At 35.8% G+C, this 12,412-nt stretch overlaps 1 protein-coding gene across 1 annotated transcript in view; it reads right to left on the bottom strand.

Annotated features, from left to right (window-relative positions):
* Window positions 1-12,412, bottom strand: part of LOC6648681 (homeotic protein female sterile) — an 85,244-nt gene that overhangs the window by 25,758 nt on the left and 47,074 nt on the right. The gene's annotated exons all lie outside the window — the stretch shown is intronic.

Genomic DNA, 12,412 nt, shown 5'->3' with positions numbered 1-12,412 from the left:
TGTGTGTGTGTGTGTGTATTAACAGACCGACAAAATGTAACACGAGAAAACGGGAAATTGCGCGGATTTTGGCCCAAAACACACACAAAAAAGTGCTCGAACTCCCCAACTCAAAAGTTCCGAATAGACTGAAACACAAATGTCCTTCGCCCCCGCCAGAAAAAGGCGAAAAGTGGCAAACAAACACACACACACACACACAGACATAAAATGCTGGCAGCGACGCAAGCCGCAACAACAGCAGCAGCATCGCAACGCAGACCATCGCATCTCGCATGGAATCGCATCCCATCGCATCGCATGGCATCGCATCATCTCTTCTTCAGATTCAACAACAACAACAACAAAAATAAAGAAAACCAAAAAGAAGAAGAACAAGAAGAAGCAATTGGCAGAAATTGGAGGAGGGGGGGGGGGGGGGGGGGGGTGGATTGTTGTGGGGTGCAAAAGAAAAGAAACGAAAAAAGAAGAAGCAACAAAAAAAAAATGTGAAATGAAATAAAGGAATATAAAATAAAATAACCTGGCAGGACTAAAAGGACTTAAGCTGTCGCTTGGGTTGGTCGCTTCGTTGCCTTTTGCGGTAGCGAAACGGAACAAAACAGAACAGAACGGAACGAAAACGGAACGACGACACGATGTCGAGGACGAGGACGAGGAGAAGGACGGGGACGACAACAACAACAACAACAACAACGACGACGACAGCTGCAACGTCAACTGCGACGTCGACGCTTTGGTGTTAAAGCTTCTTTTCTTCTTCTTCTACTGCTTATTTTCTCATACATCCGCCCACCCACCACGCCTCACATTTCCTTTAACTTCCTATACCTTCCACCCCTCGCCCTTCGACTCGCCCTCCCCCCTGCCGCCATCGCCTTCATAAAGCAAACAACTGATTGAGTTTGTTTAGCCAATGAAGGAACGAGAGGACAAGAAGTAGACAATTTTCGGTGCGGGACGACAGAAGGAGAACGAAGAAGAGAGAGAGAGAAAGAGAGTGAGGGATTGGAAAGGAAAGGGGACAGAGCACACAGGGAGGTCTCGAGAGTAAAGTGATAGTAGATGGTTTCAGGCCATAAGTTATGCCAATCTTATTAGCTTGATAATATGCTCGTCCTTCTGTCCGTTCATCGATTGCCCGCATTTCGCAGGATCTTCTGTGTCTTTAATCATTATGCTCAATCGATGTGATATATCAAGCCCGCTGCTCTGCTCTCTATAATGATGATGGTATTAAATGAGAATGAGATGCGAATAGACCAATCATTTAATCTGATACTAGTTAACAAGGATCGCTGACTTTTTGAAAGGGATGTAGTTTTTCCTTTTATTAAACTTAATTCATTCAAAAGTAAATGCAACTCCACCCGCGTCTAATAGAAGCAATACACATCTTTGAGATATAATGAGTAGGATCGTTGTTAAAACTTTAAAAACCTTTAAAAACAAAAAATAGATTTCAATTTCAAATTATTGTGATTTTTGTTTAGTTTTGATTTTATAATCACGTCGTATATTGCATGCAGATTTCTACGTCTATTTGGGGCAAGACGAAAAGGATATGAAAAGCCGAGCTAAAAAGAGATGAAAAGACATAAGAGAGCGAGAGAGAAATCATGTAGTTGCATTCCCCATGGGAGAATACACACAAACAAACACACATACATACATACAGTAGATGCGGCGGTTGGTGGGTGAATGGGTGGGTGGGTGGGTGTGTGGGTGGTGATTGCTATGATGTGGCGGCAGCAGAAAAAGGAGTCTTTGGACAGGTGAGTTTTGAGCTCAGTCCGTGAGAGCCACGCACGCGTCTCTGCAAATGCGATGCGAATTGCGGATGATGCAGGTGGGCGGATGATGATGATGATGTGGTGTGGGTGGATGGGAGGTAGTGGGTGGTTGTTGCGTAAAAGGATGGTGTTGGTGTCAAACGCATATCCACACACAAACACCCACCCACACACACACAAACACACAGTGTCAAATAATTAATGAGCATGTATTTCTGTGTATAAGTGAAACGAACGCCATCTTTGAAATGCGTCAAATTATGTAATCGAGGACGAGACGGCGATAAGGCAGCAACAAAAATATATTTAATCAAATTTTCCTTAAGAATCTTACTCTTGCTTTCCCCATTCACTGCCCATTAAATCCTTTCTTCCTCGCTTTCTAAATCGATTACATCTAGAATTAAGTCTCTAATCTTAAATTAAGGTATTAATGTAAAGAGGAGCATCCAACAGTGCGTATGATTTTTTCTACTGTAATTTTTTTAATTCACTAAAATTGCAAATCTTTTCCGATGATTAGGATAGAAAAAACTGAAAAAAACGTACTTAATTTGCTTTGGCGCAAAAAAAAAAAAAAGAATAAGAAGAAAAAATCAGCGAAAATGTCTTCCGAGAAGGCTCTAGAGATAAATGCCCCAAAATGGTAAATCAATAATCTTCATAAAGAGCCACACACACCGGAACACACAGAAACAGATGCACACCCACACTCATACACACACACACACACCCATACACACACACACACACACACGTACACATTGATGCTTAAATATTCAAGTAGTTTTCTTGTTAGAGAAATAATAAAGGAGAAAAAGTTTTTGGCCGAATGATGAGGAGAGCAAAGAGGAAAGGATCGAAGAGAAGGAGAAGGAGAAAAGGCGGTCGGTCGTAGCTTTTGACTCCCTTAAAATGCCAATACAAATGTCAAGTTAAGAAAGAAATGGCTGACAAGCATACACATAACATACACACACACACACACACACACACACATATATATATATATATATGTATATAGCGAGAAAAATGGCTGCCAAACATTTTCCCTATTTATGCATGACACGTAAGGGAGGAGAAAAGGAGCAGGATATGAAGAGAGTGAGGCAGGGAGGGAGGGAGGGGGAGGGGATGGTATGGGATGGAGGTAGAAAGCGAAACGAAACAAAATGAAAGCCCAGTGCTCTTTGCTTTTGAAAATTGAGTAGAATATCGTTGCTCTGTTTTTGTTGTTCTTGTTGTTGTCATAGTGTGGTGTGCCACGCCCACACACACACACATGCACACACATACATACAATGGTATATGTATGTATATCTATCTAGCCAAAGTTTCCACAACCCCGCCGACCAACCATAATACTCTACACTCTACTCTCTCCCCGCTTTTGCTCTTTAAATGGCAATCGTAAAATTATTTGTTGTCCCAGACTTGGTTCACCATTATACACTTGAATAAATTAAGCATATTTGCTTATTAATAAAATTGGTAAAAGAAAATCTTAACTTGCTCTCCTACCTTCTAGGTCAATGGTCTTCTTCTTTTTCAAATCGTTTAACAAATTGTTGGCATTTTTTCATTCAACGAAAATCTTATTTATCGAATTTTTACAGTGTATATTCCAAATTCCTTACCAATGTAAAAGTCTTTTATGAGGTCTACACCACAAACAAGGACGACAACCGAAAAAAACCACACACATACAACAGGAAAAATAAAAGTAGCATGGGAAATAAATGGGGGAGGAGGGAAAATGCTTCTTCATATTCTTTTCTTATGATGATTATACAAGAATATGTAGGTAGCAATAAAATTTCAACAACAAAAAAGAAACCACACCATAAAATTGTCTCACATATTCAAATCATTCAGAGCCAAACACTCAGGAAAAAGCAAAGATGATTCAATTAGAACACTCAAAAATAAGCGTAGAGAATCGATATCGATCGATATTTTAAGATCGTTTCTTGATTTTGAATTTAATCATTTAAATGCATTAAATATATCGAAATGAATACATTCGAATATACGAACATATGTTCAAATGAATGGATTAAGCTATACAAATGACGACTTTGTTATAATAAATAAGTAGTGAGTGACAAATGAACGCAATGTAGTTAAATTTAAACGAATAACTCGAATGACAATTATTACTCAATTTTTATTCGTTTATTAGTCGGCTAAAGTTAGTATACCAAACCCATATGAATAAAAATGAATAAAAGTGAAATACGATTGTCTAAATGACACTTTTCCTACGTTCGCATTCGTTCTTTCGTAAAAAAACAAAACTTATTCAAATGCATTCAAAGAAAAATCATTCGAATAAACTTATTTGAATGCCCTAGACTTTCTCTCTTTCACATTCGTCCCATTTCGGACCAATATTGAGGATGAATGAGTAACTACATAGTAAATACTATATTAATTCAAATATTTTGTGGTTTTCTATTGCCATTCATTGATAACTCATTTGCCCCTTTAAATACATTTGAGTTAAGTATGCAGAATATTTCTATTCATTCACATTTGTCCTTTTAAATGATTACCCCATGCAGATCTTTCTCAGACTCTAAACTAAATTCTACTAGTTAGATCTTGTTTTCTAGTTCTTAATGGATTTTATGCCGATTGGCATAAATTTATCAGTGTCCTTACTTCTATTCAAACTAACTTTAGAAATAGAATATATACATACGTGAATTGCTTACAAATTAGTCTAAAGAATTTACGTTTCGTTCAATTATAATCATATTTTTAAAAAAGCTTTTCTAGCAGATTAGTAATAAATAGTTAAACTTACTTCTAAAATTCCATTAAAGTGAATTATGACACGTTAGGTAAATGCGGAAATCTGAACAACAAAAAAAAAATTAAAATACAACGACGACGACAACAACAAAACGACAATCACCGAGTTAATGTGCTGATATTTTCATTTCATTTTAGGTTTTGTTGTTGTTGTTGTTGTTGTTGTTGTTGTTGTGTCCAGAGTAACTATTAAGAGCTAGCAACAAATCCAATAACAAAATTATAGCGGATTATGTACATGAAAATGTTTATATGTGAATGGGTTATATACAAGTACCTATATATATACCTCTATATACAATATGTTTCCCCGCCCCATATCTCCCCCCCCCCTTCCTGAATAGCCTCCTCCTGCCCATCATTAAACCCATTTGAACGAACACATTGTGTTTATTTATCGTCGTTGCTTCTATATATCGTATAGTGAGTGTACTCTCTCTTCTCTTGCCTGTCATTGAATATATTTTCCATTTTTGAAAACTCTATTTGCTCTTAAATACCCTCACATAAAATAGTATATTAGATTTCGACATATCAATCTTAACTCACTTTGTTTAAAGGGTATTTGAAAAGTCGACATCATCATCGGCTTTATATATCTTTTATTTTCTCCATATCTACTAGGTAAATGAATAGAGGGAGGGGCGGGCTTTATAGGGGGGCTCAGCATGAAAAACTTTTCACAATTCCTGGCTAATATTGAACACAATAGTCAAAGTGCGACCAGCAACTACTACAATTACAGATAAGTTCAATCCGTAATCGGGGCCTTACGTTTCTACTCTACAAATATACGTATTTATGTATGTGGTTATATATTTATAAATAAATATCGTGTGACTGAATGTTCGTTTCGTTTTTGTTTTTTGCTTAAAGTTCAAGTTGTAATGGCCACTTGAAGAACTTCTATATACATTAGCACTTGAGAGAAAACCCAAAGTTCTATATTTAAATAAATATATGTATTTGTACAATCAACTGATTGCTGATAGGGGAAAACATATGTTCTTTGATGTCTGTATAAGGGAGGATTATTGCCCAGTAATAAAATTAAAAAACTTGTTCTACTTAAATAATATCTGATTATCTTATCAATAGACCTCAAGTTAAATATTGCCAAAACTGGCGAATTTTGTTGTAGATTTTGGAAGAGGAAAATCAAACTTGAATCGACTTTGCCGCCCCCACCAATGATCTGCCACTGTTTCCTCAGTATCCCTCCTCTTCAGATCAAAGTATTGACCGAAAAAAATGAGAACAGAATAGAATATGCTTACTAATTTGCTGCATTTGCTACAATTCCCAACTGGTTTTAGTGTTAAAGTAGTGGTATGGCCTTACAGTTCTAGAGTGATTAGCAAAGTCTGCTGATGAGAGAACTTGGTAGCGCTATACAGACATCCTGCTCATTATTTGTTTCCCGAAAATGATATCGAGCCTGCTCATTCAAACTGTTTTTAAATCAACTCAATGATTTCCATTGCAAAAACTTGTAAAGTTCCCTTAAAATTTATTTTTGAATCTTGAAACTTGAAAAATCCTCAAATCAGAAAGGATAAATCAAATGTATGTATATGTATTTGAAATGTTTATCAAGTCCATTCCACTTACTCGCTTTAACCAAATGTCTTTAGAACTACTGACCCAATACGATCAAAGGAAACTTACCTAGAAAGAGATAGAGAATAAAGAATAATAAATATTTTATTAGTTTTTAGTTTAGTTTAATTGTTGCGCATTCAGTTTTAACGTATTATATGCATATGTATGCGTGTGTGTGTGTAATAAAAATTCGCAATTTTTCGCATCATAAATAATTTGCACACAAATTGTGCATAGAGAGAACTTTTAGGATAGAAATTGTAAATTGAATTGCCTTATGAATAAATAGGCCGATCGGGCGGTCTAGTAAGGGGGGGGTGGTGGCGGGGCGGCCGGTAAGTGATTTGGGTTGATGATTGGGTGGTGGTACACATACAAAATAAAACAATAACAACAATTTCCTTCAATGTGTAAATTGCTTTGTTTATGGCCAACTATATATACATACATACATATGTACATACATATATACTATGTAATACAATTACATATACATTTACATACATCTATGCCCCCTTTTTGATTACATACCTAAATTCGAAAAATTCAATTGAAAGTCGTTCAAGTGCAAAATGCAAACAAATAATAACAACAAAAGCACAAAAAGTAAAAGGAACAAAGACCAAAAACTAAAAACCAAAAAGAAATATATGTACATACTAGAAGAAGCAGAATGAGACAAAAATTGAACACTATTAAAAACATTGCGAAAATTGTGATTGCATTTTATGCACCATGCAGAAAAGCAAATGGAATTTTAGGTTTTTAATAATGAACAACAAATCCTGGTCAAGCCAAAAGATTTGCAATCTCCTCAGCAATTTCAAACCAGTTTAAACCATTGTCAACTCGATTTGAGTTATCTCTCAACTATATAACCCGTATAATGTGCACACCCTGCATGCAATTTAAGCTTTGGTTATATCTGTACATTAATACATACATATATTAAATATAAATGAAAATATTTTTGATTTTTTAAATAAATGATCATAATATGATCAATAGATAGTACATGTTTTTCTAGCAATTTATCGAAAATATTATGTTATATTGATTGATTGACCTCCGAATTGACTGAATTATCCACATTTGCAGAATACAGTCTTTTTGCTCACCACGTCCAAGGATAATGTGGGAAAAATTCATTAAAAAGGGTAACAAAATCCTTTTGAAATGTTAGACTTTGATTCATTCATACAAAAGGGGAGTCGGGGGTCTGGATACATCGTCGAAATGTCAATATTTGAATAATTTATAATTATTGGAATAATAATTGACTTTTTTGATCTGTTTCAAAGTGATCGTACAATTTGATCGATAAATCCTCATACTAACAAAATGCCTTTATGATAAATACTAAAATTATTAAGCCGAAAAATCTTAAGTTTTTGATGGAATTGCCTTGCAAAAAACATTTTCTAGATCTTTGGAGACAGACTTTAGTTTAAATCACTAAATATATAGGTACCATACCGATGTTATACTATAGTATCTTTTGATTTTATCTAATAACAATGCAGAGAATCTTATTGTCGGGTTTATGCTAAAAAGCTTTTCATTTTTATTTATAAATGGGTCATAACAATATCAGCTTTTACTAATAAGTATAGTATAGTACACACATTGCACACACACACACACACACACACACACACACACAGGGGCATAGACATAGAGAAATCTATGTATAATAGATGTGTAGATAGAATTTGAAATTCGTTTTTGCTATACTCCGCTGTTGCTGCCGCCGTCGCCGTCGCTTCCTTCTCCTCTTTCCCGCCCCTTTCATGTCTCGATTGTATTCGTGATATATAAAAATAGAATTTGCCTTTATATATATGTATGTATGTATGAACATATATGTGTATATGTGTATATAGGTATATATTTATATAGTGCTTACAACAATAATAACAATAGGAACAAACTGATAAGCCACAGCGACAAACCTACCCACCCACCCATCGGCCGTCGCTTCTCCCCTCCCTTACCAACAAAGACCATAACAACCACAAGACTGATATATTAATATATATATATATATATACATACATATATATGGCATTTGAATCCCAATTAAAATATACGTATTTGACTTTACCTTTGAACTATCTGACAATTACATTAAGTATTCATACAGCAGCGTCTAATAAACAAAATCTGATTATTTTATATGGTTAAACTAAAATGAATGGATCTTGTGATCTTAATTCTCATATTTTGAGTGAGTGAAAAACGTTGAGTGGAGTATTAATTATCATCATCAAGGACAATAGAGCAGAGTCCATCTGTTTCTCTGTTTTGGTGGATATTTATCTGGTCTCGTTTTGGTCTACATACATACAAAGATGTACATATATACATATGTATGTACATATGCTTATATGTATGTATATCTCTATACACACATGCCCTTTATTTACATAATATACTCGTCGTCCATACTGAACTCTACTCAACTCAACTCAACTCAACTCAACTCAACTGAACTGAACTGAACTTCTCTGTGCTGTGTGCAGGGCGCATAAGTAAAAAATTTGTTTTTTTGCTTTTTTTAAGGAAAATGCGCGACCCAGCAACAACAACAACAACAACAACAAAAAGAACTCAAGGCATAAGCAGTTAAATCTTAAAAGAAGCAAGACACGAAGATACACAGAGAGAGAGAGAGAGAGAGAAAGAGACTGGAGATGTGATACAAGAATGAATCCCAACATTCCATCCACCCGACAAATGTTTTAATAATTTCAATATTAATTTAAATTAATCTTATGTTTAAGAAATGTAAATCAAATAGATGACAATTTAAGCTAGAAAATTGAAGCTAGAAAACTTTCTTTTGAGAGCTTTGCTTAAACCAGTTGGGAATTACAATTATAATTTCTGTAATTGAATCGGCGTGACTTGGCTTATGGTTTACTATCTCACTCTATGGTTTACCCTCACTCTTTTCAAAACTTTTCATTTCATTTTTGATAAACTGAATTGAAATCGTTATCTCAAATCAAAAGTTTACAAAGATTGCCTTATCAAAAGCATAATGGACAAATTTGTGTGGTGGATGATAAAGACTGTGAGTGTATATTGGAAGCTTATTTTGTTGTTGTTGTTTCTTTTAATGCTGTTGACGACCGTCCACAAGCAGCAGCAGCAGCTGCTGCTCCTTCCTCCTGTCCTGCCTGCCTGCCTGTTTCCCTCCCTTTCCATTGTCAGGTCCCTCTTGGCTCTACTGTCTCTCTGTGTTTCTCTCCATCTCACTCTTACTCTCTCTCTCTCTCTCTCTCTCTCTCTCTCTCTCTCTCTCTCGCTGTGAGTGTTGCTGTTGATTGCCTGGCCAGAGCTCTGCGGAGCTCCTCTCCTTGTCGTGTTCGTATTGCAGCCGTGAAAGGTGCCGAATGGGAAAAAGCAATAACTACACACACACACACACACACACACACACACACACACTCGCATATGCTCGCATACAAACAGTTACCAAAAAGTGCAGCTGCCACAGCACACGCATGTGCGTCAGTCAGAGCTCCTCTGTCCTCGAGCCGCCTCCACTACACTACTACCATCATTACCACCTCTCGCCCGCCGTCCATCCACGACTTTTCATACTTTTGACAGAGAACTCACTCGAACTCTCTATGGGAAAAAACAAGTAAAGTCAGCTATGAAAAAGTACTGAGTTGTCGGCACAGTCACAGAATTTCATAATATGCAGGAATATATGCAAAAGGAACAAAATATATATATGTACATGTTTATGGCACATTCTTCTTTGTCATAGACGACACACACAAAATATGCTGTAGTCAAACGATTTTATGCATCTTGGTCATCTGAAGATAAAAACCAGCAAAAATGTCTCCTTTTTAAAGAATTTTTAATTTCAACTTTAAGGCAAATGAAGTTCGAAACAAACATAGGAATGGAATTCGTTGATAAAACTAAATATTTATTGCTAAATTTAGCTAAATTTCAAAGTTTTGTATCTATATAATTTTTGATCGATATTTGAGTCGCTTTCAAAGCGATGAAACTTCCTCATTTTGTTTTCAATTTCGCAAGAAATTTCAATCTTTTTACTATTCGAATCTAAAAAAAAAATCCGTTTATAAAGACTTCGCTTATAACGCCCGTCCGGTTATAGCGACTAAAGTCCGATGAGTGATTGGTTGCTCCCAATACAAACTTATATGAAAGGGCCTCCGGTTAGTACGTCTTCTGGATATAACGACGAAAATCATCGATCCCTTGAGCGTCATTATAACCGGTTTCTACTGTATTACATATATTTTACATTCAATTTAATATATTGGATAAGCATTTTAATTCAGAAACATTCGAAACAGAGAACAAGTCAATCCCATTTTAATTTCTGTCATAAATGTGTATTCCGGTTGAATTTTCTAATAAGAATAATTCTTGTAATTGAATAAAAAACGTTCACTATGATTAAAATTGTTCTGAATATATTAGGGAACATATAACAAAAAAAGGTTTAAACTTGAAAAAAAGCAAAGCATTTTAAATCCGATTAATTTGGTTCGGAAACCAAAGCGGCGAAAAGGTCTTAATCCCATTTCCAACAAAAATTATAAGGAATTGGAAAAAAAAAACCAGGATTGATTGTGGGAGACATGAACAGATCCCTCGCGAGAATTCCTGTGGTCCTGAGAAACCACCGAAATGCCAGTAATTCCAATAATTTGTTACTTTATTGCAAAATTTTTGATTGGATACTTTTCTATAATATTTTCTAGATCAGTCCATGGTGATGGTTCCTTTATATAGAGGAACTTGCTTTATAAAATTTTCTTTACCCACTTCATAAATACGTAAATAAATTTTGTGTGACGTCGTTAATTTGAACCATATCTTTGGTAATAAGGTTTGTGTGATGATATGGTAACATTGAACTCTCAGTTTGCTGAATCAGATACATTTGGAATCTACGTATTTACATATTTGTATGTATGTATGTATGTATGTACGTTTGTAGGTATGTAAAGTAAATGTATTACGCATTTGGTTTGCAAGTTATTTGTCCAGTTTGTATTTTGTTGCTGTGTTTTTTTGTAGTTGTTGGGCATACGTAAATAGAGAACTCAACTGAACTGAACTGAACTGACGCAATATAATTGCAGAGATGTTTGTGGAATGAGTTTTAAGAATGGGGGGGGGGAAGAAGGGGAAGGCGGCAAAGGAATCAACAAGAAGAAGATGATGATGATGATGATGAGAATGAGGAGGCTGGCTGGTGGCTGCTGTTGGCAAAGTCAGTAAGAGAGACCGAGACACGTATAGCAAGAAGGAGTGAGAAAGAGAGAGAGAGAGGTGAGAAAGAGGGACAAAGGAAGGGTACTGTGTGTTGTGGGTTGAATATGGGGCTTGGATAAGTAGGTAGATAGGTAGGGTAGATGGCTACTCCTCTTTCCCTGTCTCTCTTCTTCTTCTTCTTCTCTCTCTCTCTCTATCTTTCCTTTATTCCTCTTCGTCTCCTTCTCCTTTATTCTTTTCTACCTATTCTGAAATGACGCACTGTTGAAAAAAGAAGCTGTGTGACGGTGAAAAGGGGAATGGTTGTTGGTGCAAGGGGAGAAGGCGAATTCTCTATGATGTACACGAGGAGGTGTAGAAGAGGGGGAGAAGAAGACCAAAGGATGAGGACGAGAAGAACAAGAAGCAGCAGCAGGCGGAGGAAATGGGTAGATGCCTTTTTGTAGGCGCGCGCTAACTGCCGCAGAGGCGGCGCAAATTGTGTTCATACATATATGAATGTATATATATATATACCACCTATACATATGTACATACATACATATCTATGTATATATAGAAGGGTTTTTTTTACCATTTCTTCTTCTTTTCTTTTCACTTGGAAAAAAATAACAGCAACACCAACAACAAGCACAAAGAAGATGATAAAAAAAAAATGGTGTATATAACAGGCTTATATATGTATGTATATATTCATTCTATACTCTGCATTGTGTCACTACTACATACAAGTATGTATATGTATGCATGTAGTAGCCGCCACTCTTCTCTTCCCCTTCCCTTCACCACACACACACACACAGCTCAAACATAAAACACAGCAAAAAGAAAAAAAAATACAACAAAAAAAGTATATATATATATATATGTATACTTATAAAAAAAAAGAGAGCCGCACGAGATTATTGTGTAGAAGTAAAATAAAA

Source organism: Drosophila willistoni (genome assembly GCF_018902025.1).
Source record: "Drosophila willistoni isolate 14030-0811.24 chromosome XL unlocalized genomic scaffold, UCI_dwil_1.1 Seg141, whole genome shotgun sequence".
NCBI classification, from domain to species: Eukaryota; Metazoa; Arthropoda; class Insecta; order Diptera; family Drosophilidae; genus Drosophila; species Drosophila willistoni.
This window is presented reverse-complemented; position numbering and strand designations above follow the sequence as displayed.